Source organism: Prinia subflava, chromosome 4, assembly GCF_021018805.1.
Source record: "Prinia subflava isolate CZ2003 ecotype Zambia chromosome 4, Cam_Psub_1.2, whole genome shotgun sequence".
Classification (NCBI taxonomy): Eukaryota; Metazoa; Chordata; class Aves; order Passeriformes; family Cisticolidae; genus Prinia; species Prinia subflava.
The window spans coordinates 2,859,986-2,885,660 of record NC_086250.1 but is presented as its reverse complement, the minus strand read 5'-3'; the positions used below and the strand labels follow the sequence as shown (position 1 = coordinate 2,885,660).

General features: G+C 42.6%; 1 protein-coding gene across 13 annotated transcripts in view; it reads left to right on the top strand.

Moving 5' to 3' along the window:
• Positions 1–207: 207 nt before the first annotated feature.
• Positions 208–25,675, top strand: part of EPS8 (EGFR pathway substrate 8, signaling adaptor) — a 127,793-nt gene continuing 102,325 nt past the window's right edge. For 5 of the 13 annotated variants that reach the window (XM_063395167.1, XM_063395166.1, XM_063395157.1 and 2 more), the window contains exon 1: positions 208–1,434. The gene's annotated coding sequence lies outside the window, so the exon portion shown is untranslated. Of the gene's footprint in view, positions 1,435–1,787; positions 1,909–3,160; positions 3,379–24,925; positions 25,074–25,675 lie in introns of those variants that run through there. The other 8 variants (XM_063395168.1, XM_063395162.1, XM_063395169.1 and 5 more) reach the window with 6 other exon arrangements.

Sequence of the window (25,675 nt, the reverse complement as noted above, 5' to 3'; positions counted from 1 at the left end):
TTTTTTTTGTTTTTTTTTTGTTTTGTTTTGGTTTTTTTTTTTTTGGTTGGTTGGTTGGTTGGATGGTTGGGGGTTTTTTTGGTGCTTTCCTGTTTTGTAGAGGACTTTCTAGACCAGGAAAATAGCAAAGACAGGACTGGTAGAAGATGTAGCACAAGGGGCTCTGCCAGCTCAGAGCCAGGAAGGGGAACTTGGCAGAACTGCTTTTCTCTCTCTCTCTTTTGTTTCCTCTAAGCAGGGTTAAGGTGAACTCCTAAGCAATTGCGGAGTGAGGCCCCACCTCTCCCAGGCTGGTGAGCAGGCTCAGGTTACTCTGTGCTGCTGCTGCTTCTCAGGAGCCCACGGTGAACTTCACTGCTGCCCTCAGCCCCAGCCTGCCAGAGCCTGGCTAAACAACCCCCTGGGCAGAGCTCACACCTGATTGCAGCGAGGTTTGCCGGCAAACACCGCGTCCAGGATGGACTAGCACCGCTCGAGAAGAGATTCTGCAGCCAAATTAATGCAAACAGCAGCTGAGCAGCGCTATGGTCCTGTCCTTTTTATCAAAGCCGGGGAAATCCGTGTCCTCCCTGGAGGAGCCGTCAGGGGCAGGGCTCTGGCAGCGATGGCTCTGACCTCACCTGCTTCTGCAAATGAGTCACGGAGCGCTATAAAAAGCACGGACCTGCCGAGTCTGGGTTCTTGGAACTGAGTGGCAATTTCAGCAGGCAGCTGCTCTTTCGTGAGTTTGTGATTTTCCTCTGCAGGTTTTTGGAGAGGGCCTGGAATCACAGGAACTTTGCAGCATCAAGGACCTGTTGCTCCCTTTGGATAACCTCAGTGGAAATTGCTGTTTGGTCCAGATGTGATTCTGATCTTCCATGGGGATCTTGGTGAAGCCTGGAGGGAGCCTCGGGAACGTAACTGAGCAGGTGTGTAAATCTTTCTGGATCGGCGATTGAATCCTATCAAAAATCAGGAGCAGAACCTCAAAAATCAGATTAGCTCTCCTGTGCACCACCTGAACAGAGATTCTTTTCTATGTCTGATGCTGTTAAAAGATTTATGCTTTCTAGCTTTTCTCTGGAGTCACATAAGGCAAAAACTTATTTGAAAGAGCAATCAGTGAAAGCAGATTCTCGTGGAACAGCCCGGTTTTAGGAGGGGAAGTAGCTCATTACAGCAATCCCGACTGTGCTAGCAGAGTGGCGTGAGGACTTTGCCTACCTGCAAGCCTTGCCCATAGGGACCGTCCCCTGCGCTGAGCGACAGCCACGTGTAAATTGTCAGAGTGGGGAGGAATGCGGTGCCAGATGGAAACAACATAAACAGCTGGCAGATTTCATCCGGGATTTCAAGCGAAGACGGGGGACTTTTGTTCTCGTAGACCAGTCGTTCCAAAGGTGCTTTAGCTACATCTACTTCTTCGGAGAAGGATGTTGCTTTGGAGTCGTGGTAGGTTTGGCGTGTGACCTCGTGTTGAATTTTTTTTTATTTTATTTTTTTTTAAATTTTATTTTTTGGTAAATGCTTACGATCATTTCAAACTCCCACCTTTCAGCCCAGCTCCGGGGCGCTGCTCTCAGCACCTCTGCCTGCCGTGAGCCGGGAGATGAGGGGGATGGAGGGGATGGAGGCGGCCCCGCAGCGCGCAGAGCCCGCAGCGGCCGCTCCGCCGGCGCGGGAGCTCCGCGCTGCCCTCGGCGGGCCCGCCCCGGCCGGGGCTGGGGCCGGGACCGGGACCGGGGCCGGGGCCGGGGCGGGGCGGGTGCCCGGCAGAGGGAGCTCGGCTCCTCTCGGCTCCGCTCCGCTCGCCGCGGCTGCTCCGCCGCCCGCCCCGCTCCCGCACTTCGTTGGCGGCGCGGAGCGGAGCGGAGCCCCCGCGCCCTGCCCGGAGCCCACCGGGCCGGGAGGAGGACTCGGGGCAAGGTAAGGGTAAGGGGGCTGGCGGGGCGGGATGGGCTTTCCCCCCGGTGTCGAGCCCCCGCGTTGTTCCCAAAAGCCGCCCGGGCGGCCGCCGCAGGGCGGATTGCGGGCACTCCCCGGCCCCGCTGCCCCGGGCGCTGCCGCCGCCCTGAGCCCGGACAGGGCGCTGAGGAGTCCCTGCCGGCCCTTGGGGACAGTGGTCACTGCTGCGGCTTTTCCCCCGCCTGGCTGCACAACCACGAAGCCCTCGGTGTGTGTAGGTGTGTGTAGGTGTGTGTAGGTTTGTGTGTAGGTGTGTGTGTGCCCGGGTGTGCTCTCCCGGAGCTGCTGTACCGCCGCACCTGCTCGCACCTTGCCCGCCGGGCTGGCACCGGGGCTGGGCATCCCCGCCGGAGCCCGCAGAGGGCACCATGCGTGCCGCTGCCCTCCTCCTCCTCCCGCCTCACCTTCCACCAGGTGACTCGTCTTTCAGTCCTTACCGGCGTATTTTTTTCCCCCGGTGGTTCTCTGCCGCTGGTAGCGGGCAAAGAGCAGCTTTGGGGTGGGATAATCCTGTTGAATGCCCGCGTTTGTTTGGTGCTCTCCCCTGCTGTGTTTCATCTCCCCCGCCGCTCAGCCCTTTCATTCTCTCCGGTAACTTTCCCTTGGCTCCTTCTGCCCCTCTCATCGCCGTGACACGCACCGCCAGTGTGCCACTGACCCGGGCACACCTTGCACAGGTTCGTGACATTTTGAGGGATAATTTAAGGTTCCTGTCCCCCACCCCCCCTGTGATCTCGGTAGGGTTTGCGTCGTATCCACGAAAAGCGAGATGTTGCAGCTTCCACTAAAGCACACTTTCGAGCCAGTAGCAGGCAATAGGAGAAAGGGTGGAACAGGTTTTTCTTAAGGATGTTGTTTGAGAACCAATCCTCCCACTCAGAAATCGTGCTTTGCCTTGGCTCGCGAGTCCTGTACCCTCCAGTGGTGTGACCTTTGGTGGAGTCTGCTTTGTTTACTTGAGGTGAGGTACTGAAGGTAGAAGTGTTGCTCCTCTGCATTGTGCCTGCTAAAATATTAACCAAATGATGGATCTCTCATGCCTTTGCAGCACAGATCATATTTTAACTACTCCTCTCCTTCATCATCAAAAATGTGGTCCTCCTCCCTTCCTATTGCCTGTCCTTCTTCTCCTTTGTGATTGTGCAATGTCTATATGTCAGCTACAAAAGTTGCTTACAGGGGAGAACATAAAAATGCCCATTTTTGTTGTTAGCAACTGGAAACACTTAATCAGCACCGTGTGGCCGGTCTCCTTTCCCTGGAATACCCCTGGAAACGCTGCCCTGTGAGGAGAAGAAACCTCTCCTGGGCTTGCAGGGAGTTGATTTCCTCTCAGCAAGTGGGGACAGCAAAGAGCTCACGGAGTTTCCAAGGCGTAAGGAGACGCCTGTGATTCACAGTTCAGGGGAGTGTGGCATTGTTAGCACCCACGTAAGGAGATCCTGTGCTCAGGGCTCCTCGGGAGCAGCCTGGGGCTGTGCTGGCCTTTACTGTGCAAGTGGAAGAGGCTTTGGGCTCAGGCTGTGCAGCTGGCTTGTGCTGTCACACACTCGTGGAGGCTGGCGTGGTGAGTTATGATGAGTTATGCCTTCTCATGGCTCCGAGTGCATGTTTCTGAGTGATTCTGTGACTCCCAAAGCAGACAAAGCAGCCCATTAGATTTATTTGGAGGGAGGTGACGCCCCACGAGCAGCAACACCCAGTAATGATTAGGTGCTACTTATATACAGCAGTAATGGAGAGGGCAAGATTCATCTGAAGTTACTTACTCCTGCTGTGAAATGCACAGATGGAAAAAAGTACTGAAGTTTTCCACTTGGTGACAACTAAATTCTTGAAATATGGTTGGGTTTTTTTCTGTCCACAGTCCAGCTGTAAATGGTGAAGCAGTCACATTAACTACTGCATTTTTTCCCCTGTGGGTGACAGCTTATTAAAATCTAACATCTGAAGTCACATAATTGAAGCCCCAAGGGTCAAAATAGATTAAATATATAAGAATTCTTCAGTTACTGTGGGGAGATAAGAGAAGACTTGAAGTCCACACAACAAGGATTGCACTAATAAAGTGCTGGCTAACTTTGGTTTCAGTGTCTACCACTTGTTGCTCTTCTATTCGTGGTTACAATTCCTGCATCTCTTCTCCTACAGTGAATGACTGATCAATGCACAAGAGTTTTTCAAAGACAGTTTTGAAGCCCTTTGGTCTGTGAGCCCTCCAGACTCCTCTCTCTGCTGTGGGGCTGGTGGCCAGAAAAAAAAGACCTTTAACACCTTGAAGCTGCATTGCTTACAGTGCAGCATGTGTGGCCTGATCCTTGTATCTCCATTCAAAGTATATTTTTCAGTGTGAAAATTCGATATCTAAGAGGTCCATTTCTTGTTTTCAGTGCTAGTTCTCCAGCTTTTCCATTATTCAAACCAGAAGCAACTAGAATTCCTGCTTTTGGGGAGGGGCTGTAACTGGTGCCATTTTATCTTAACTCCAGAGTTGGACTTTGATTCATCCACTAATTTATTCATCCAAAACAATGACATTCAGTTTTTCACAGCTTTTTATTTAACTCTGATACCCAGGAATTTCAGTTTTCCACCCTGAATTCCAAATTAGATGGTGGCTATCATCTGCACTTTGTTTTGCCAGGAGCTTCAGCTGTTAGTGCAGCCCCGAGCCACCACGGCGTTTCTCCTCATAGAGGAATTTAGGTATAAAGTCATTCAAGGTTTCACCTAAGCCAGTGACACTGTTTGGGGTGTGTGTAGAAAACATTTGCACAACTGTTTATAAAACAATGCTCTGCAGTCACTGTGCTGGAGGGTAAAGGTGTCTCTTACAGTCACAGCCTTCTTGGAAACACCATGATGATGTGGGAAGAAGCAGCCTCCACATCTTTCTTTTTCTCCTTCCTGATTTTGTGTCATTGACTCTGGGGGATAAAAAAAATGAATCACAAATGGAAATGTTGTTAGCATTAGCTTTTTGAGGCCTGTTTCATTTCGAGCTGTGGCCATGAGCCTGCAATCACTAACACATGCCTCTGATTGTAACTGAGTTTTAGTAACATTTTTAAATATTAGTCAACTCAGGGCCTTGAATTGCTACTAGCTGAACGCTTCCAGTCCTTTCTTCCCTCCCCTCTCCATGCCACTGTCTCGGTAATTAAAGTTAGGCATGCTGTGAATCTCCACAGGGTTAAGATCTGACATGGAAATAGCAAATTACAAATTACTTTCTTTGCATTTATTACCATTGTCTTTGGATGAATAGGCTTCAGCGACCTTGTGCATCCTGAATAGACCAAGTTAGCAGATGTCTCTAGCCTCAAAGGTGCAGAGTTAGTATTTTCCATGAAGTTATCCATTTCTGTGGGATTTTTTTTTGTTCTGTAGTTTTCTGATGCATGACAGGCGTCTTCATTACTGTGGTGTGCTGACAGGGGATTCCACTTGCCTTTGTTCTCAAAGCCTCACTCAAGTTGTCACTTTACCAACCATGGAAATTGTTAGGTTCTCTGTAAAGCTACAGAGGAAAAAAGAATAGCAAAAAACACATAGAAACACAAAAATGATTAAACCATTCTCCTGGAATACTGTGAAAACTTTGAGTATTTCAATAGAATAATTAATAAATTTAGCAATTTTAAGAATGGTATTTGTTGAGTGAAGGGAGGTGTTATGAATGTCCAGTAACTTCAAAAAGGTTTCATACAGATAACGTGGTTGTTTGGGGTTTTTGGTCTTTTCATTGTTTAATTTCATTATTGATTTTATTTTGTTTGGAGTTTTTGTTTATTTTCTTTTTCTTTTCAATAATGCATTGGTTTTACATTAGAGGATTTGTCTTTTTATAATCCAAAATGTTACAGTTCATGGATTTTATAGATTACCCCTGCAGGTAAGGGAACACCTGATTCCTTTCAAGCTTTCCATGAGTGCAGGGGAACTGCATTCAGCTGAATTAATTGTGAACCTGCCAGAGCTGGTTCTTGGGGCTGGACTTTGCTTCAGATAAACGCACTACAAGAGTTTCTCTTATTTTCTGTAGCTCAGGAATGTTTGTAACTGGAAAATAAAGAAGCGGCTCCTGGTGGATTTGTATTTATCACTTTGATTCCTGCATGTAAACGCACTTTTAAAGATTTGACCGAGTAGAAAATCAACACTAGGATTGCTGCTTCCCCCTTCTCCTCCCCTCACCCTCCAGAAGTTGTCTCAGGTGCAAAGAGGAGCTGCAAGTGAGGTTTTAGCAGCACTTGTTGTCCATTAGATAAACCCAATTGAAAATGGTTTTTAACGCCCCTCCCCAGAGCAGCTGCACCAAACTTGTTGGAATAAACACGAGAAACACATGAGCTCACAGAAGTTCATCTCCTCCTCGATTCTTGCAGATACCTGGTGAGATTATCCCAGTTTTGTGGATGTTTTGACTTTATGTTGTTGACTTTTGACTTTGGTGTTGCTGTGCTTTGTTCTGTTAAAGGTCCTAGTGAATTGTCCTTCACCTGAAATGTGGACTTTGGTTAATGTGCACGTTCTTTCCTTCTGGGGTGGTTGAGAGGGCTCAATTCATCCCTCTGAATGCTCCTTTCATGAAAACTGAGGACTTTGCTCTTCCTTCTAATGTACTCTTCCTTCTTTCGAGGCCACTGATCTTTTTGTTTGTTTCCACAGTGTGTCTGAGGTGTAGTCTTCTCTGTTTCCTGAGACAAAGATCTCTTTGTTTCCAATGTAAAATATAATTTGAAGTAATTAGCCTGAAGAAAGCTTTATTTTTTTTCCTACTCCATAAGGGATTAGAAAGACACTTGGTGTTTCTGGGTGTTAGTATCTGGTTAATGCAGGGATTTGCTTCAAGAGTTCAGTGCCTGTGAGAATCCCAGTGTACATCATAAAAATATTTTTGAATGAGCTGTTCTATTACTCAGAGCATGTGAATGTGAGACCTTTGTACAGGGAGTGAGACGTTTGTCTTGTACATTGTCTTATGCACTCAGATACATGGAGAACTCAATGATCTGGCAAGGATAATGCAAGGAAAATCCAAGGAAATTAAATTACATCATGTGATATCGTGTGGCAATAAAATTTAGCTTGATGATCTTCTGTGTCATTTAAAAAATGGCACAACCATTTCTAGTTGTGCCTCCAGAGTAATTTTCAGCTTTGCAAAACATGTCTTGAGAAGGCTGTGAGTGCATTGTTCTGCCTTCAGCTGGAGATAAAAATATACATCTGGGTTTCACATTCACAACTGGGTGGCAGGCTGAGTATTAAATACATGTGTTTTCTCCTTTCCCTTCAATCTCATCTCAGAGTGGCTTTTCCCAAAGTGGAATTATTTATTCTCTGCTCCACTTCCAGCATTATTTATTGCATTGCAATTCTTCCTGTGCTCTCGCAGCCCTTGGTGTAATGTTTCATCTTTCTGTTTCCTTCCCTTCCTGTGTTCAGGGGTAGAGCCTGGTCCAGGGCAGAGGGCTGGGAGGAAGAGGATGGAATCTGTTTCTGTTCTAGCAGCAAACTTCATTAAGGCTAATAAACCTGGGCCAACTGTTAATTAGCCTCTTGGTGCTGTCTCACATGGAGAGGGCAGGAGAGCGTGAGGAATCTGGACTTTGTGCCTTGGTGTGTCTTAGGTTAAGTCACCCCTGGGTGGGAAATGCCTGTGCCAAGGAACAGCCACAGCTTCTCCCCTGCAGCCACAGGGTCCCTCCTCAGCCTGGCCCCTGGCTGAACTCTTCAGGTTTCCCTTTTCCACTTGCCTCAGCCACGTTTCTCCACCATCTTCCATATTCTGGTCCATCCTGCTGTTGAGTCTTGATATAACTTTAGTCTCCTGCTTTTTATTTTTATTTTTTCTCTTCTGTTTCTTTATTTAACCCCTATTTTCCTCACCCTTTTGTTTTACATCACTCTTTAATTGCACATATTGCTCCATGTTCAGCTTCATAGCACCTCTTGCAGTAAACCTTTTGCATAGTCCAACCACAATTCTTTTTTTCTCCTTTTGTGTCCTTTATTCCAATGTCTTCTCTGGAGCATTTCAGGTCCACTGTTCTCAGTGGGAAATGCTGCATGTGGAATTACATGGATAGTCAAGTCTGTGTGAGTTAAGTCATGCCTTCCCTGTAATGCTGTGTTCTTTGTCAAGGCAATAATTTTAAGCTCTCATCGTGCAGTTCTGGAGCTGGAGACCTTCCTGGGAGGTGTTAGAGTGTGTGTAGGCATTTGTTTTCCCTGTGTGAGAGAGGTGTCTAACACACATCAGAAAAGTCTCTTCAATAAATAGTCTTACTGAATATGAATGGAAGGTATTCTCAGGAGTGCCTTCCATGGTGGAACGAGCTCTTTTCTACTTAGAATTTACAGTTTTTCTCACTTTTTATATACAACTGAATGTTGACATGCAAGTGGCTTAGGGCAGCAGGGAGCTGTGTCTTCCCAGGGACAGCACTGATATTTTTTTTTTGGAGGAGGTGGATGCTTAGAGCATGAGAGTTTATGTCCCACTGGGTTCTTTGAGTATTTTAAGCTGTCCTTTTATAACTCTGAAAGTTATTGTCCAGACATCCCCAGTCACTTTTTTAAAAATAATCTAAAAATCTCGATTTTGGAAACAGCTGTTTTGTCTCTGTCTCAGTTTTCCTATTTATAAACACAAAAGTATCTGACTCTCAGGAGTTTTGTGAGGCTTAATTAACAAATATTTATACAGGCGTTTGAAGCTATAAAGCAGCATATAAATGCTAAGTAGTGTTATTATTACCAGCAGCTGCTTTGTTGTAATTGAAGTAATAAAAGTTTCAGTGCCAGTGGTTGTATTGCCATTGCCTAAATAGAGTTTTTGTGAATTCAGGAGACATTGAGGAAGGTGGAAAAATGATGGTGTAGACCATACTGAAATGCAGTGGGTGGGACAGCTGTGAAATCTTTGTGAAGGACTTAAAGAAATAAATTAAAAACTTTGTTTTTATATATAATTATAAGATAATTATAATAAAAAAATAAAAGTCCATAACTGGAGAAGAATAACCCCTCTCCTGCAGTCTGCAGTGTTTAGAGGTCCCAGGACTAACTGGGGCTTGTCTGTGCTGTGCAGTCTCCCTGATTGGGAATGAGCTGGCAGCATTTCCATTTATGACTCTGGCATATAAAAGAAGGGATCTTTTAGAGATGATTGATAATTGGTAGTATAGGAAAAGTAACATGGTATAAATCACAATTAGCCTTTACAATTTATTTTCTTTTTCCTAAGGTCTACTTTTGCAAAACGTTCATGACTTAAAGCTGAGCTATTTTTATTAATGTTCTTGTGCTTATCTCACATAACCAGCTTGTTAAAAGCGGATATGAACACTTTTTAAGCCTCTGGCTTATAAATTGTGAGAAAGAGAAAAGAAGATTGATTCCAACAGGCTTGAAGGTAGATTCATTTCTCTTCCAGTTAGCAAAATGAGAGAAGAGGAAGAATTAAACTGTAGACTCAGTGAGCCAATCAGTTTCAGCCAGGTTGAAAATCATTAGATTTAGCTCTAATGTACAATTTAATTGTAAAACTCTAACTTAAAAGAAAATGAATTCTGTTTTGGTAAATTTGTGATAATATCTCTAAGTTATTTCTGCCTGAAGTAACAAGAGTATGGAAAAAATAAAGCAATAACAAAGGAGCAGTGAGGGGGAACAATTATTTTGCAAACATCTCCTGGGGTTCAGAGGGGGTTACTTGGTGGCATTAAAAGGAGAATATTGTGCTGCTTTGAATGCTGGAGAGGATTGATAAAAACTGTGAAGAAAACATCTCTGTTCTTTTTACTGTAAACATTTGAGATAAGATGGAAAAGTTTGGAGGAATGCAACATCTGCAAGTTCTTTCAGCATTCTTAATTGTTATGAGACCTTGGTTTGAACACTGGCAGATATTTCTGGTTTTAGGGGGTTCTAATTTTTTAAGTTGGGCTGTCAAACAACCTACAGCAAGTAATCTGTCTCTAATCATATTTTAGCATTTAGTAAAATGCTGGTTTCAGTGGTAAGAGATGTTCCTAACAGCTTCTGGATCAGTTCTTCTCATGAAGCCCTGAGTTAGTTAAGGCATTGGAGAGCTCACACAAATCTGGATCACGGGTGCCATGATTTCATAGTGCCTGTACTGCAAGGACTCTGCAAACAGAGAGGATGCAAAGCAGGGAACTTACTCAGTCCTTTATGATTATAGGTAAGCAAATTTTCAGACAGCTTTGAACATTATTAAACATCAAGAAAGAAAGTCCCCAGCCCTTTTTTTTTTTTCAGTTTTATGCCAATCTTACTTTAAAAACTGCCATAAAATGTACAACCACAAAGTTCTGCATAGAAATAGAAGCACTTTAAACACACAGAAGCAGGCAATATAGCCCTGAGGCACATATGGAGACAACCCAAATGCTGAATGGTAGGTTCAGAAAAGGTTACTGCTCAAAATATTTTCAGTAGCCAAGTGGGAGACAATTCATAGCATTGTATTAGAGCTGTTCTCTTTGTGTGAGACTGGTGACACCTCAAAGCCAATAAAAGTCTGGGTGTTTTTGACAGCTGTGGGAAACAGCAACTATTTAATGCTCCCTGTGTACAGTGGTAGAACAATTAGACAGGAATTTATTTTTCTCTTATTCCAGACTGTAACATGGAGTAGTGTGATAACTATCTTTTGAAGTACAAAAAAATCTGCCTCGGGGCTATCATTTTAAGGCATCATATGAAATGCTGATTTAATAAGGTCTGCTCCTTGCACATTTTCAGTGCAAGGAAATGTGTGTGTGTTGAGACCTTGCTAATCCTCCTTTTGCACAAAGTCTTTGGCTTGTTCCCTAACTGTCAAAGAATTAATGGTGTGCTTCAACAAGATCCTGCATCACTGTGATTATTTTCATAAGGGATTCTGCACTGCTTTTGGTGGTGCTTTATGAATTATCTTCGTAAATAGAATGAAATTGCTGTTGTCAAAGCACATGAGCAAAATAATCTGATTCCCATTGTCCCTGTGCTCAGTGGCTCGTGGAATTGAGGGATGGCCAGTGGACTCCCAGGCAGCTCCTGCAAGTTGGTGAGGTTTGCTGAGCTGGGTTGTTGTGCTTGTGGTGAGTTAAACCAAAGTTTAACCTGCTCACTACACTAAGTTTGGGTGTAGTGAGCAGGAGCAATCCCACTGAGCAGAACCAGGCTCCAGCTGTAAGGTGGATTTTGTCCCTCTTGGCTGAGGATGGAGCTCCTTGCTGCTGTGGGGATGTTCTGGGAGTGTTCTGCCCTGCAGACACATCCTGAAAAAAGCACCTAACTACAGTAGGCTGTACAGAAGATAACATATATCACTTGCTTTTCAGCTGGAGAGAGTCAGTAGCATTCCATTTTGGATTTTCCCTTTGGTTTATTACAATCTTTGTGTGGTCGTGGTCCCTCCAGATCTTAGCCAGTGACTGGAGGCTCGTTGTACCAGGCACTCGATTTCAGGAGAATGTTATTATTTAAACATTGTGTCTATTTTTAAGTCAGATAATCTATAAAACCTGTTTAAAACCACAGGAGATCATTACATCATCTAGTTTGACCTCCAGAGCGTGCTAAGGAGGAGAGTTTCTGCCCTTCTCTTTCTGGTGGAAAAATATTAATCAAGTTTCCTTGGCTTTCCTCTCAGAGTAAGATAGACACAGTAATTTGAACTACCTGCCCCTGGCAAACACTGGCATTTTTCACTGAGTGCATTAGTGAATTTTTAGTGGTTCTTGGTGTGTAAATCATGGGAATGCCAGAACGTGGTGCAACCCCCTGGATGCTGTTTTTTGTGTGTATATATATAAAATTTATATATATATATATATATACTTGGGCACAAAGCAGATGCAATCCAGGTTTCTTCCTCTAGATACACACCTTTTCCCCAAAAGCTTCATAGGCTAAAAGCAGCTAATCCTGGAGTCTCCACTTCTATCCTTCATGCTTCACTGGATAAATTGTGTAAACTCACATCACTCTCTGAACCTCTCTGTACTTGTCTGTGTAATCTTTTTTTTTTTTTTTTTGCTCATGTGGCAGACTGAGGCACTTGTTTGCACGGCAGTTTTTAAGTTTTTAAGAGTTAAAGATCATGTTACCCTGTGTGGGGAATCCATGGGAGTGCTGGAGTCTTGTATAGGTTCACTTTGATTTTTCCTCAAAAGTCCTCAAAAAAGAGGATTTTTTTTTTTTTTTTTTTTTTTTTTTTTTTTTTTTTTTTTGATTTGTGGCCCTTGTAGAGCATGGATCTGGTTGTACAGACTGGGCTGTCCAGATGCATGCTGTGCTGGTATTTCCAATAATGCCAGCAGTAGCTTTTTTTTTTCAATATTGTCACATCTTCCTCGTGGTTCTATCAAACAAGATTTAAAGATGTCACTACAGGGAATTTAGTAAATTGAGCCCCAAAACTGGGTTTCTGTGGGGATGTGTCACAAGCAGTGTAGTTCCTCCTGGGTTTTCAAACCTGCAGAGCTTTAGTGCTTCTTTAGGATGTAAAGAAAAACGTGTGGTAATTTCACAGCTGACCTTGCTCTTTATGCTCTCCCTGCACGGGACTCTTGTTTCCAGTAAGGAGGAAATGTTCTGAGGCAGAGTTCTTGTCCCCATGACGTAAAATAACAGAGACTTCCAGTTATTCCCCTGATTTTGCCCTGTAATAGATGTGTGCCTTCAGGGACCAGCTGACCTTAAACATGAGGCATATCTGGAGCTTGGGGTCATGTCTGTTGTACAGAATTTATTTTAGTTAGTTATTTATTTTTATTTTTTTTTAATAGGCATTGGGATGGTGATACTGCACTCACTGATCAGAAACCACATGTGATTAATATTTTTGATCCAAGTGTGGACTCTACTCTGGACACACATCCCCCTAAAATTCACTCAGTTGTTGCTCTGTCGGAAAGAAAAAAGCAGGAAAACTAACCAGCATTTACCTAAAGTTCACCTTTATGAGTTGGAAGGCAGTTTTCAGCCCAGGGATAAAGATTGGTAGTGATATTGATGAACTGTTCAGCTGTGGGTGAGAGGGTTTCTGCAGCATCAGAACCTTCATCTCTGAGTAGTTTGTTCCACTGATATTAATAGAACAAATTGTCTGTCTGCTTGTTTAATGATTTTGAGATTGAGGCTCAAAAATGTCGAATTAAAAAAACAAGAACCCAAGACAAAAAAAACCAAAGCAAACCCCAAGATAATTTGTGTGCTTGTTTTGTTAAAGGAAATATAGATCATTTGGGAACAATTTAAAAGAATTTGTCACCATTCTTGTTATTTTTTTTCTGTCCTCATCTTACTGTGAGACACATCTTTTATTTGAAGTATGTACTATTTTAAACAGGCATTATGTTTTCATGAAAACTCTGCTGGGCAATGCCTAACTCCAGACATAAAAGCAAATAAACTAAGAAAAATTCTCTGTTTATCTGAGATGAGAGGACTTTTTTAAGAAAAGGAGAGAGAGAGAGGATCTAAACCAACTTAATGGTGTCTTTTGTCTCTCTTTATGTTCCTTAATGTTCTTCTGCAGTCCTCAGGAGTTACATTATCTCATGGTATGTCACTGGGGTAGTGCTACAAAGCAATCTCAAAATGCTTCTCTCTCCAGCCTGTACAGTGAAGAAATTGCTGCAATACCCTGTTTGATCTAGGCTGGTGCTGGTTTTACCCTGTGTGCAGGTTTCAGACAGAGGGGGAAACTCAGAATTGATGTGGGTGTTGAATGATGGATAAAATCTTTTGGATGCTTCCTGCACCTCAGTGAAGTGAACCTGAGGATTTACATCTTCCATTTGGGGCTGTTAATTTTACATACAGCTGAGATCCCTTGTGTGCAAGGTTGGATGTTTGGTGTTTCTAAATAATTAAATCTGACAGCTCATCCTCACTTTTACTACTTGGTAATGCCTCAAACAAAGCTAAGCAAGCTTACTGTAAACTGGCCCGAGCTCTTCCCTGTTGAATTCTGTCCCAGTTTCCTGTCCTTGCCAGGCTGCTGAAGGGGCTGTCACCCACTGGATCCTGCAGTTGTAGAGGTGGGGTAAGGGGGGTGTCCCAGCAGTGCTGAGCCAAGTGGAGGTGAAGAAATGGGGGCTGCTGACTGGGAAATGAGCAGGGGGGAGTCGAGGAGGGCTCCCTTCATCTCCACCAAAATCTTCAGGATCTGCCTGTTGAGAGGCATCCCAGGGTTCCTGGCCGTGAGGCTCTTGGGTTTGTTTTCACTCAGTTCTTCAGCTGGACTTACCCCTGTGAAGGCCAACAGCTAAATGGGAAATGAAATTACCATCTCCAATTTCCTTCCTTGTGACCCCTGTGTTTTTCATGGCATCCGCTGTATGGATGGAGGGCTTGTTTCCATGTATTTTTTTACACTCTCCAGATCTGTTGTGCTGACTGCAGACCTCATTGCCAGGTACTAGACAGTGAAAGCCAGAACTGCTACCTCAAAAACTCCTGATAATTCAATCCCCAGGGATGATACCTGCTGAGCCTGTGGCAGTGGTACCAAACAGGCCTGGAGTGGGGAATATCATCAGTTCTGCCACTCAGGAAATCAGAGCTTGTGGCTTTCTTTTGCAAAGCCCTGGGATTCTTCTTTTATCTTAGTTCAGTCTGCTAAGTCTTGTGAAAACAATAAACTGGCTCACCTCCAGCACTGTGATTTTTATCTTGAATTAATAACAAGTTGTATTTTCTCTCAAAGATGAGTACTTTTCTTTGAAACAAAAATGGCTTCATTTTCTTGAGGATTCCACCATGTTAGCTAACATATTAAATATGGTTTTTGGTTGGGGTTTTTTTTCCCCCTAATAATCCTTGTGCTATCAGGACTGTTGATTTGCCCTGGATTTTGGTGAGTCATTTAAAAGCAGAGGTCTGTTTTGGCAATTTGACTGTGATACTCCCTCTCCAAAATCAGTTACCATTTTGAGAGTGACATCTGAGTCTGCCTGTGTTTCTGCATGGCTGGAAGCTGTCACTACTCATTGAAAGTTATTAGTGCTGGAAATGGATACGCTGGCTCATCTGCCAGGGATGAAACACGAGGCACCAGCAGTGGGACTTAAATGTTGCCATGAGGAGAGGAAGAGGTGATGTAGTGAGGAGAGTCTGGACTGTGAGGGGTGAGGCTCTGGGAGCTTTGCTGGAAGGAGATTGTGGCATTTTTTGATGATTCAAGAAAATGCTGTGCTTTGAGATCAACGTTTAATGGGGGATACGGTGCTTTAGCTGAAGATTATACTGAGGAAGACACCAAATTTTTCTTGGAGAGGAACCTAAGTTGGGAGTCCTGCTTTTGGGGAGGGGGAATGAGCACTTGAGAAATTAGACTTTTAGGAGGGGAGGTGCAAAGTTTGACTGAAAGCCAAGGTTCTGTAAGAGCTCCTGAGAGTCCCCATGCACACCGAAGGGATGCAAAACAATTCCTAAAAGTACAGACCAGGGCAGTGAAGGCCATGACCCTCCACATATCTTTAGAGGACCTGAAGCCTCCAGGACACACAGTGAGCACTGCTGACACATTGTCCCTTTTCTCATCTGAAAGGGCTGGGAGCCAAAGGAGCACAAAGACAAAAGGAGTCCCTGAGCTGTAACTGGCCCTCAACTCATCACTGATGCTGCTTGTTTTACAAAGCTCTACTGGGTGACCCTGTATATTGTAATTTCTTCATTGCTTTTGCTCACTTCATTATATCTAAGTGTATTCCCAGTGCAGAGATTTTCTCCTGCCTCTCTTCCCCCTCTCATAGGAGTCCTTGATTGACAGTGCCCTCACCATTTGAGACTGGTGGTGTGCTAAAATGTACAACTGGCATTTCAGAAACTGTAAAACTGACCTGACAAAGTGTGATTTTCTTTTTTTTTTCTTTTTTTTTTTTTTTCAACTCTTCCCTTCTCTCAGCAAATTGTAGATGTGTCTTGATTCTGAGCTGTCACATTGTACTGTCACTGGTTAACATTTCTGCAACCTGCAGAACACTGGAATTGATACACTCTGAAATTCATACACAGAATTGAAACAGCTTAGTTATAAATTAATCTGGATTAAGCTTTTTTCTTAAATGGAGTTCAGCTTGCAGCAGAAATTCAGCAGTCTGCAGCTGACAGAGAGTGCAAAGGTGACTTTCAAGGTGATGGGAATGGTTGGGACAGACCAGATTTTAGTAATGGATTTGTGACTTCCACACTGCCTCTGAATAACCCATTTATTTCTCTGAAACGAATTAAGAGTTGTTGCCCTTTGCCAAAGACCAGCATTTTTAAAGCAAGCTCACAGTTCTCTCCCATGCAACAGCTTGGAGGCTTTTCCTTGACTAATTATAATATTGTGAGGAAAAGGAAGTTGTGCAACCTTAAACTTCCTGAAGAAAAAAGTGCTGCTAAGTTCCCTTGAAAAAAAAAAAATTAAAAGCACAACAAAATATCCAATGAGTCATAATTTACAGTAACATCAGTTTTCTTTGATGGTAACAAGATATGATTTTTTTCCATTTATCCCAAAGCAAGGCAAACTTTGCCAGCTTTTTTTGCTGTGTTACACTTCAGTATTGCAGTCATACTTAAAGGAATGGTATCCAATTTCATCTGTCAGTAAAATGAGGATGCTTCTGAATTATTAATAGAAACTCCTCACATCAGGTTTGAACGTTGAATAAAAAGGAAATGAGGAATCAGTGTAATAAAATAATGAAAAATTTCCAAAAAGACATGGCATAAATAATGAAGCTGGACATTTGCAGAAATGCTAATTAAGAAAAGCCATGGCCATTTTAACAATCAGTCTGCAGCTTAGTGTTTGTGCAAGAGAATGCTGCCTCAATTAACAGAACTGATTTCTATAGCACTGTGCTGAGACCAAAACTGCAATGTTCTCTTACTAAAGTACTGATGCTAATTAGTGAATGAAAGATCTCTTCCAAGAGAAGTCACGTTTCCTGTATGGACTAATGACCCAATTGTAAAGAAGGCTCTTACCTGATCAGCCTCTGAGGTATTGCAGAGGCATTGCACTTTTACAACTCTTATGCTAAATAACATTTCTGCAGGATGTGCTTCCATACAATGAGGGTGTGCTGAGTGTCTGGTTTTAAGCTCATGGGGACGACTTCTCCTTGATGACTTTTTTTACCTTCACATCTCCTTGTGTTCTTGCTTCTGAATGTCTGCTGTGCACAAGGCTTTCTCTTGACCTCCTAGAGAAAAACATTTGGGTTTATGATCCTAAGTGAACTATTTTACTTGCTTTTTGGGGTTTTTTTCAGGTATTAAAAGAGCAATGTATCAACAGTGGTCTTTGTCCCTGTTGTCCCCAGAGCTGCAGTAGTGTGGAGCATCAGCAATCTGGTTTGTCCTGGACCTTGAAAGTTGCTGTGGTTAACATCCCAATGGGGACCTGAGTTAGGTGTGCACACTTCCAGCACTTAAAATTTAACTTTCCAGCATTCTCTGCAAATGTGTTGGGTCTGTGAACTCCATTCAAACATCATCTCTGGTGTGCTGAGGACAAGGAACCCCTCCCTCTGTGTCTGCCTCCCTCTGCTGCAGCCTGTCTGTGATTTTCTCCCCACTCTGTGTTGAGTGAGGAGCTGAAGATGCTCACCTGGAGCCTCCCATGCTGGTGGGCACTGATGGAGGACCAAGCTCTTGGTCCCCATCAGTGCCTGGCTGTGGGAAAGGGATCTTCAGGAGCTGAGCATGACACGAGGACACCCAGCTGGGGCTCCTGGAAGTCACTTTTTCTTACCCAAAAAGCAGCTGGCATCCTGTGCCCTGCCTGGGCATTGTTTCCTTCTGGTTAGGGCTGACCTGCAGAGTCAGTGCCCCGGGGGGGTGAACCCTGTCCAGGGCAGTTCAAACACCTTTTCATCACCCCCTTCCTAAGAGTATAGCAGGAGCTGCATGTGGACTTAAAGGAAAGAAGGAAATCTTCATGCGGATGAAATGTAAGGAACCAGTGTAAAAATATTCTTTTTTTACATTATGTTGTGAGAATTATACACTCCTCGTTGATTTTTATGCCTTTTTTTATTATTTTTTTGCCAAACTCTTATCCAAAGAGCTATTTTAGGAAGCCAGCATCTCCCATACACAAGAATGCTCCTCTCTTTCTCCTTCTGTGTAAGATATTTTCACAGAATCACAGAATAATGAGGTTGGAAGAGACCTCTAAGATCATCAAGTCCAACCTATGCCTTAACACCTCAACTAGACTATAGCACTAAGTGCCATGTCCAGTCTTTTTTTAAACACATCCAGAGATCGTGACTCCACCACCTCCCTGGGAAGACAAGTCCAGTGCTTTATTATTCTTTCAGTGAAATTTTTTTTTCCTAATATCTAACCTGTACCTTCCCTTTTCTCTTATTTTGGGTGATGTTTTACCACTCATTCTGTGGCAGGACAGTGAGCCAGCCCTGCTGGTGCCCCCCGCGCTCTCAGTGGAGCAGAGCACAGGCTCAGTGCCTCCCCGAGCCTGCAGCTGGGCTGAATTATGTTTGGGTTCCTTTTCAGTCTGCCTGAAGGGTTTAGCACCATCTGAGAGCTGTTTGTAGGCAGCAGCATCTCTGCTGTTCTGGAGCTCATTTGGGGGAGAGAGCAGAGGGGCTGGGAGGGGTGGCACCCCTGGGTTTGGTGTATTTTGTGTGGTTGAGGTGTGCCTGGACTGGCTACCAAAACATCTTCAAACTTCATCTTCAAAAAACTTCGAATCTTCATCTTTCTCACCGTGGTTGAACCCTGCTAGATTGCTACATTCAACTTTTGTAGGCTTTTTGGTACTTTTGGTACCTTTTTTTTTTTTGCTACTTACTCAGTTCCAGCCATTGGCTTCCTGTTGCCTGCTTCTCATCACCAGTTGGTTTGTGGCATGGAGTGATGGCTCTAGAGCCTTTGGGGTGAAAAATAAAGACCAGATGGATCTTTCTTTGGGCTCTGCATTATCCTTTCCTTGACTTTTTGATAAGTACAACTCCATTTTCCTGGTTCATGAGGTAGAAACCTCCATATCTTCCATTTCTCAGGATAATGTGAGGTGGGAATCCTTCCTCCCTCCCCAAGCAGCACAGGAGAGAATCCAGTTCTCAACTAACCCTGCCAATCCTTCTTTGCCCTTGGACAATATTCCTCTATAGATTTTGTGTGTTATTTTTGGTTTGTTTTGATGTGGGTTTGGTGGGGATTTTTTGAGCCAGCTTTGGTAAACAAGTTGAATTTGCCCAAGGCTAGAGATACAAAGAAATTTAGGGTGGTGACCTGAACCTTTATGCTGAGACATTTTTGCAGAGCAGCTCTGTTACCAGCTTGCAAGCCCTAGGTAATTTGTTTCCTCTGGAAATCTCCCTGAAGAGGAGGCAAGTGTAAAATATTTAAAAAGACAAAGCTTGTAGTCAACCTTCTGCCTTTCCTGGAGGTGAAGGAGAGAGCTGTTATGCATGACCACAGATATTTTTTTCTTCTTTTTCGTGATGTTTGATACTTGGGAGTGGGGTGATATTTTACATAGTTATAATTAGAAATCTGTTGTTGATGCTTTGCATCTCAGTCCTGACTGGAATGCAAATAACCATCCAGGTAGGTAGCACAGGTATATTTTATACCCCCAGGACACCGACTGAGGATAACTGTGCAAGGCCACAGATATTTGCATATTCAGTGGGGAAGCATTTGCCCAAACTCTTTCCTTGTCCTGCTGTTCTGCTTAAGTTGGAACACAATGCAGTGAAATGGGTGGAAAAATAAGTACAGGCACTTTGATATCAATCTTTTCCTTCTTGTTGGGCACAAGCTAACCAGAGAGCTCCTGCATTGCTGCTGTGTCCCAGGGCTTGCCCTGGGAAGTGCTGAGCTGGGGCAGAAAGTTCCTCCTCTGGGTTGTGACAGAGAAATGTCATTTTCAGCACTGGTTTGGCTGGGAAATTCACTGTGAAAATAGCTCTGGCAGCTGTCAAATCACAAAGGATTTCCAGATTTCTGAAAAAAAAACCAACAAACCAATATGCCAAGCTGAAGTTAGGGTTTTAGGAATTGTCTAAGCATTGATGTATGGAGAAATAATTATTTTCTTGCCTGGCTAGAGGAGTGCCAGCTTTCATACTGTCAAGAAGAATGCACGTGTAACCTGAATAACACATAACCATGTCTCACTGGAGCTTTAAGATATGATTTACAGGACTGACAGGCTCTTTGTTGGATCAGCACTGAGTGGTTGCAGCGCAAAGAAAAATGCACTCCAAGTACCTAGAAAAGAACTAGGCTGAAAAATGTCATGTTTTTAATTCTGTGGATTGTTATGTCTCCGAGTAAGCCTTGTACACAGAACATTTTTACTTCTCTCAGGAACCTTAAAGATAATATTCTCATTTTCCTGTTACTGCAGCATTTTTGCAGTTTGGTGATAGGTATTTCTTTTCCTGATCCATCTCTGCCCACTGTGCTTGGGTTTGCCCATTGCATGCAGCATTTCTGGCAGTCTCATGGAAACCTGTAGCATTCTGGGGACAAAGCTTTGCCATGGTATTGCAACTCACAGCAATAACAGGAGGAGGTATTTAAACAACAACATTTAAATATTATTAAAATATTTAAATAACACACAGGAGGAGGTATTGAAATTCCCAGTGTCTTCTGGGCAGCACTGTAGTGACAATTTTCTTTCTTGGTCCCTTCTGCAGCCATCCCATGACTGCCAGTATCAGGGTAAATAATGAGTGGCTAAAAAAAAAGGAACCAAGTGAGTTTAACTCCCCTTTCTATAAATACAGCATCTTCCTGCCTGATTCTCCCAAGGGAATTTGTTCCAGTGTTGTTTGTTCTTACAGACTGGGGACTGTGTTAACCTCCCTGCTTTCACAAGGGTCTGTCAGGGGGATCTTGTGAAGTCACAGCATCACTACTGAGCAAATATTTACTGAGTTAATTTCTGGATGCTATGGATGATAAAACTTGGAGCTACTGCAGACAAGTTTTTTGCGTTGTAAGTGGGATTTTTCCTCTCTCAGGGAAGGGCTCCCTCAGTCTGGAGCAGAAGGTGGCGGGCACAAACTGAATTTTTTACCTTTGTTCTGCAGCTGTACTCGAAGTCATCCAGCATACACATGAATTTCCTACAAGGAGAGACTTAAAACGTTGAGATCCTGGCCTGAGTGTCCTTCTGAAGGAATTTAATCAGCTGGCACAGAGCCTTGCCCTGTCATGGTTCGCTGGGGTCCTGAGGCAATATTTAGTGTAACAGAATAAGCAGTGCTCCAGTTAACACAGCCATCTCTTATGCAGGGAGATGCATTTATGCCTTTCAAGACAAAGGAGCTTTTCACTATATGTCCAGCTATTCTCTGTTAGTTCTTTGTGGGGAATTACCACAGCTTTGTTTTCCTTTGGGCAGGGAAAGGGTTTTGCATGTTCTCACTGAAAAACCCAGTGTTTGGAGACACGACACTTACACGAGGATTAACTTTTTAAAGGACTTGAGGGTCCCTGTGGAGTTGCCTGAGCCCATTAATAAAAGTTTGAATTTGCAGCCTAATGTATTAATTATGTTTGTCCAATTCCTAGAGGACCGGTAGATCAAATTAATCTTAATTAAATTTAAGCCTGTGATAGGAGGGGAAAAAAATAGGTAACATTGTAGAGTTTAAAGCTTGAAAGAGCCATTAGACAAGCAGACTGTTACTTTTTCTGGTTAAAATGTAAATCCATTTTAAATTTAGAGTCCTGTAAATAGGTTTTAACTTACTCATTTTTGGATTGGAGTTAGACCTGCAGTAACATGGTGACTGCTGTGCTTTTGTCTCCGTGGGAAGGTTGTTTTTCAGACCAACAGGTTCAAAGCTCCTTTGACAAAGCCCATCTTGTCATGCTCAGCCTGTAACTTATTTTTGATGAAATTTGCAACTCTAACAGTAATATTATTTCTAGAAATAACATTTCTATGGTGGATGTTTCCATGTACTCAAAAGAGAAAAAGCTGAAGGTGATAAAGATGGAAGCCACTTAGATTTGTCTTCTCAAGTTGACTTAAATCTTCCATTCAAATCCTGCTCTAGGAATCCTTGGACGTGTGAGACCATGCAGAATTACTTAATCTCCCTAAGATGTTTGCATTTTAATAAAACAGATGTCAGTTTTGCATCTTGAGGTCTATTCCTTGTTTCTGAGGAAAATTTTTCTTTTCATTTAAATCCAACAGAAAGGGTTTTTTAAAATACCTGTCTTTATCAGGCTAATATTGTAAAGCAACAGAACATCTGTCCATTTCTTATTGTGAAGAGGGTTTTTAGTGCTCTTTCTTATCTCTTCTTGTCTCATAACAAAATTTGTGTACAAATAGGCATCACCAGGATGTTTTTTTTCCCATTATATTAATTTTCAGTGTTTTAGGGCTGTGAAAGACAGTATTAGCTTTGGTCTTCTAGAAACATTCTTGTTAAGACCTGTCATTTACTGCTTCATTTGGCCTGATTTTTCATCCACCTCGTTTTAAAACAATTCCTAGAAGCCTGCAGGAAGTTTAGCAGAGGATGTTCTTGGTGTAATCTACTGACAGAATTGATATATTTTATACACTTATGCCCTAGGTTGGCAACATGAATCATCTGATTTATGTTTGGGGGTGTTTTTGGCATGGCAAGACACTGTCAGCAGTGTTTGGGGCCTCCTGGGAAGTGAAAATATTTCCTGTGGGGTGTGATTTTGATACATCCAAAGTTTTCTCTCCTTCCTTTACTTTAGCAGTCTCTATTTCACCCCAGCAAACAGAGGGGAAGCTGTGGATTCATTATTAAGCTCCAATAAGGGTGCACAAATTGTTTTGAAGTTCAGGACAAATGACACTGCTTGGGCAGTGTAAATAATGCAGTAAATAATGCAGTGGGGTTACCTGGCAGACTGGAGGCTCTTCTAGAGTTTCTCACCTCCTCACACCTCCTGCAAGCAGCTGGAAAATGTCAGCTTCCACTCAGGCTGGGAACTGGGAACTTAAAAAGATTGTCCCCAGTTTCTTATGCTTCTTTCTCTATTTTTTTTTCATAATACACATAAGATGTATTTTGCTTTTCCATTATAACCTCATATCTTAAGTTTTGTGATTTGGCCCCAAGTTGATGCCTCCATGCAAAGATGTGGAATAGCCTCTTTCAGCCCACGAGGAACAGCATTTTATTCACATTTTTCCTGAATTTGTGTACCAATTTGAGGCTTTTATCTTTTCATTCATCACCATGAATTGATATTTTATGGCCAGAATTGCAAGTCTGAAAGTAGCTTTGAATGCATAAAATAACAACACACTGAATGTTGTTTAAAATGGTCAGAGCAGATTTCTGATTTTATTTATTTTCCCCAGAAAAATTCTGGTGGTGTGATTAAAATGATGAAACACTGGATTACGAATTGTTTGTTCAGAGAGATTTTATGTTTGAGTGTCTTCAGCATTAGTAATGACTTTATGCAGTGAACAAAACCAAACACAATTGAAATACTTTGTTGATAGCAGCAAGACACAATTGTAGGCATTCTTGGGAAACTTAAAGGCTTTTACTATTTTTTTTTTTTCCCTTCTGGATGGGATGCACAAAAGTCTCCTTTGGTCATGAAGATTTTTTATGTGCTCACTTTGTTGTCTAGCAATGTTGATTTAGAGTTATTCTGCTTTGATCATAATTACCAGGCAAAACTCGTGTGGAAATATGAGTTATTAAAAGTGGTAAATACAGAACTAAGCAAAAGTATCTGTGTAAGCATGGTGGGGATTTTTTGGTTTCTTTCCAGTTTGCAGGGAGATTGAGCATTTTGTGTTTGTTTTTCTGTATGATCAGAAAAGCTCAGGATTAGGCTCTTTTGTTTGGGGTGTAAATCCTGTTCTTGGCCTACAGTGAATATTAATTAACTTCTGTACTTACATGTGCTGTGTTGCAGAATCAGCTCCTTATTAGTATAAAGGCAAATAAAAGCATAAATGAGAGGATACAAGGAAGTCAAAGAAATCTGGGATCAGATCAAGGGCAAGCACCCTTGTTCCAAAATTACAAAACAGAGAGGAGAGATAATTAAAAAAGTAGGAAGGTATTTAAGCATGAGGATTTCCTTTTTATGCACCTTTAACTTTTAGAAGGGCATTACTGCGAGGCATTATTGAAAGCATTACTTTTTAATAGACTTCAATAAAAGAAACATTAGCAACAAGACCTTTATAGAGGTGAGTGGTGCTTTTAGTCATTCTTCTGGGTTTTTTTAGGAAGTGGAACCTTTAGAAAGCCGATTCCTAGCTCAGAGTTGATTAAAGGAAGATTATTTTGTAGCTGGCCTTTGCAGGGCTCCTGATGAGCACTTGGCCACCTTTCATCACCTGAAGGAAACTGAGGGAGGGATTTATACCAGCAGCAAAGGAGCTGTCCTGTTTGTTAATTCATGTAGGATCTGAGGAGAATTTCCAGGCCAAGCTCTCCAGAAATCCTGGCCTTTCTGCCTGTCCTGAGCTCTGCCAGAGTCCTGCTCCAGACTGGATTGTCCATTTTTCAAAACCCAACCAAAAGAAAAAAAAAAACAAAATCAAAAAACCCCAACCCTCCCCCCCCCAAACCCCCCCATTGAAGCAACAAGCCACACTTTTATAGTTCTCATCTATACCACTTTACTACCATTTTAATATGATTTATTCCCATTGCAACAGGAATTAAAGTTATGCTCTGTTGGGAGCATTGCAGGTTCTTTAGAAGGAGCAGAGCAGCTCTAAGAAAACTGCCACCTTGTCCTTGTTGAGGACTATTATTAAGTTCTTGATTCTTCTTTTCAAAATAACACATCACTTTTTTTGTTAGACCTGATAGCTGGCCTGAAAACAAGTTTGCTCTCCTTTTCTTGTCTCCATTTTTTTCCCCACATGCATTACTGGACTAATAAATGCTATTATAAACCTTGCTTTTCATAGCTGCATTGATTTATTTTTTTTTAGGTAAATTTAACTTGGCATGTGATTTAATGTGCCTGATTGCTTTGTAATAAACCATTAATTCATGAAGTGGAGGTCAATAATGAGGCTGTGGTCAGCAGCAATGATGGAGTAGAAGAAAAAGGGTCCAAGCTGCTGAGTTGTGTAACAGGTTGGTTTCAAAATGAAAATGCTGGCATCCAGATGTCTCGATTCTGTGACTCTTGTGATTCCCAGGTAAAGGATAGCATGAGCTGCTGAAGACATTCTGGTTTTGTAATTGTTTATAAACAATGATTTGATGTGTGTGAGTACAGGTAAAAAAATGAAGAGGTTAGTAGAAGTTTTAGGTGTTCCAGAGGTCGTGTCCATGGTTTGCTCTGTCTTCTCATGGGATAAAAATTTAATGAATCTAAGTTTTTATGTATCTTCAAAGTAACTTCTGATTACATCATGATGGGGAAATTCCCCCTCCTCCTCAGCTACAAAGAGAAAATTATTGGCACTAAAACTGATTTATTACTACAGACCACGCTTAAAATAACTTTTATGACCAGGGTGGCTGTAATGTGGTGGATGTCTGGAGGTGTATTGATGTGAAAACCCCTCTGCTTTCCTTTGAGGAAGTGATTTCAAAGAGCTGCCTGAATTTGTGCTTTCCTTAACAGAGAGAAAAGACTCAGGATCTTCCTGATGATACAGTTCTCCTGTGCTGGGAAGGGCCAGGTTCCTAATTTGTGCACTAATGTTGCACAGTGTTAAATTTATATTTAA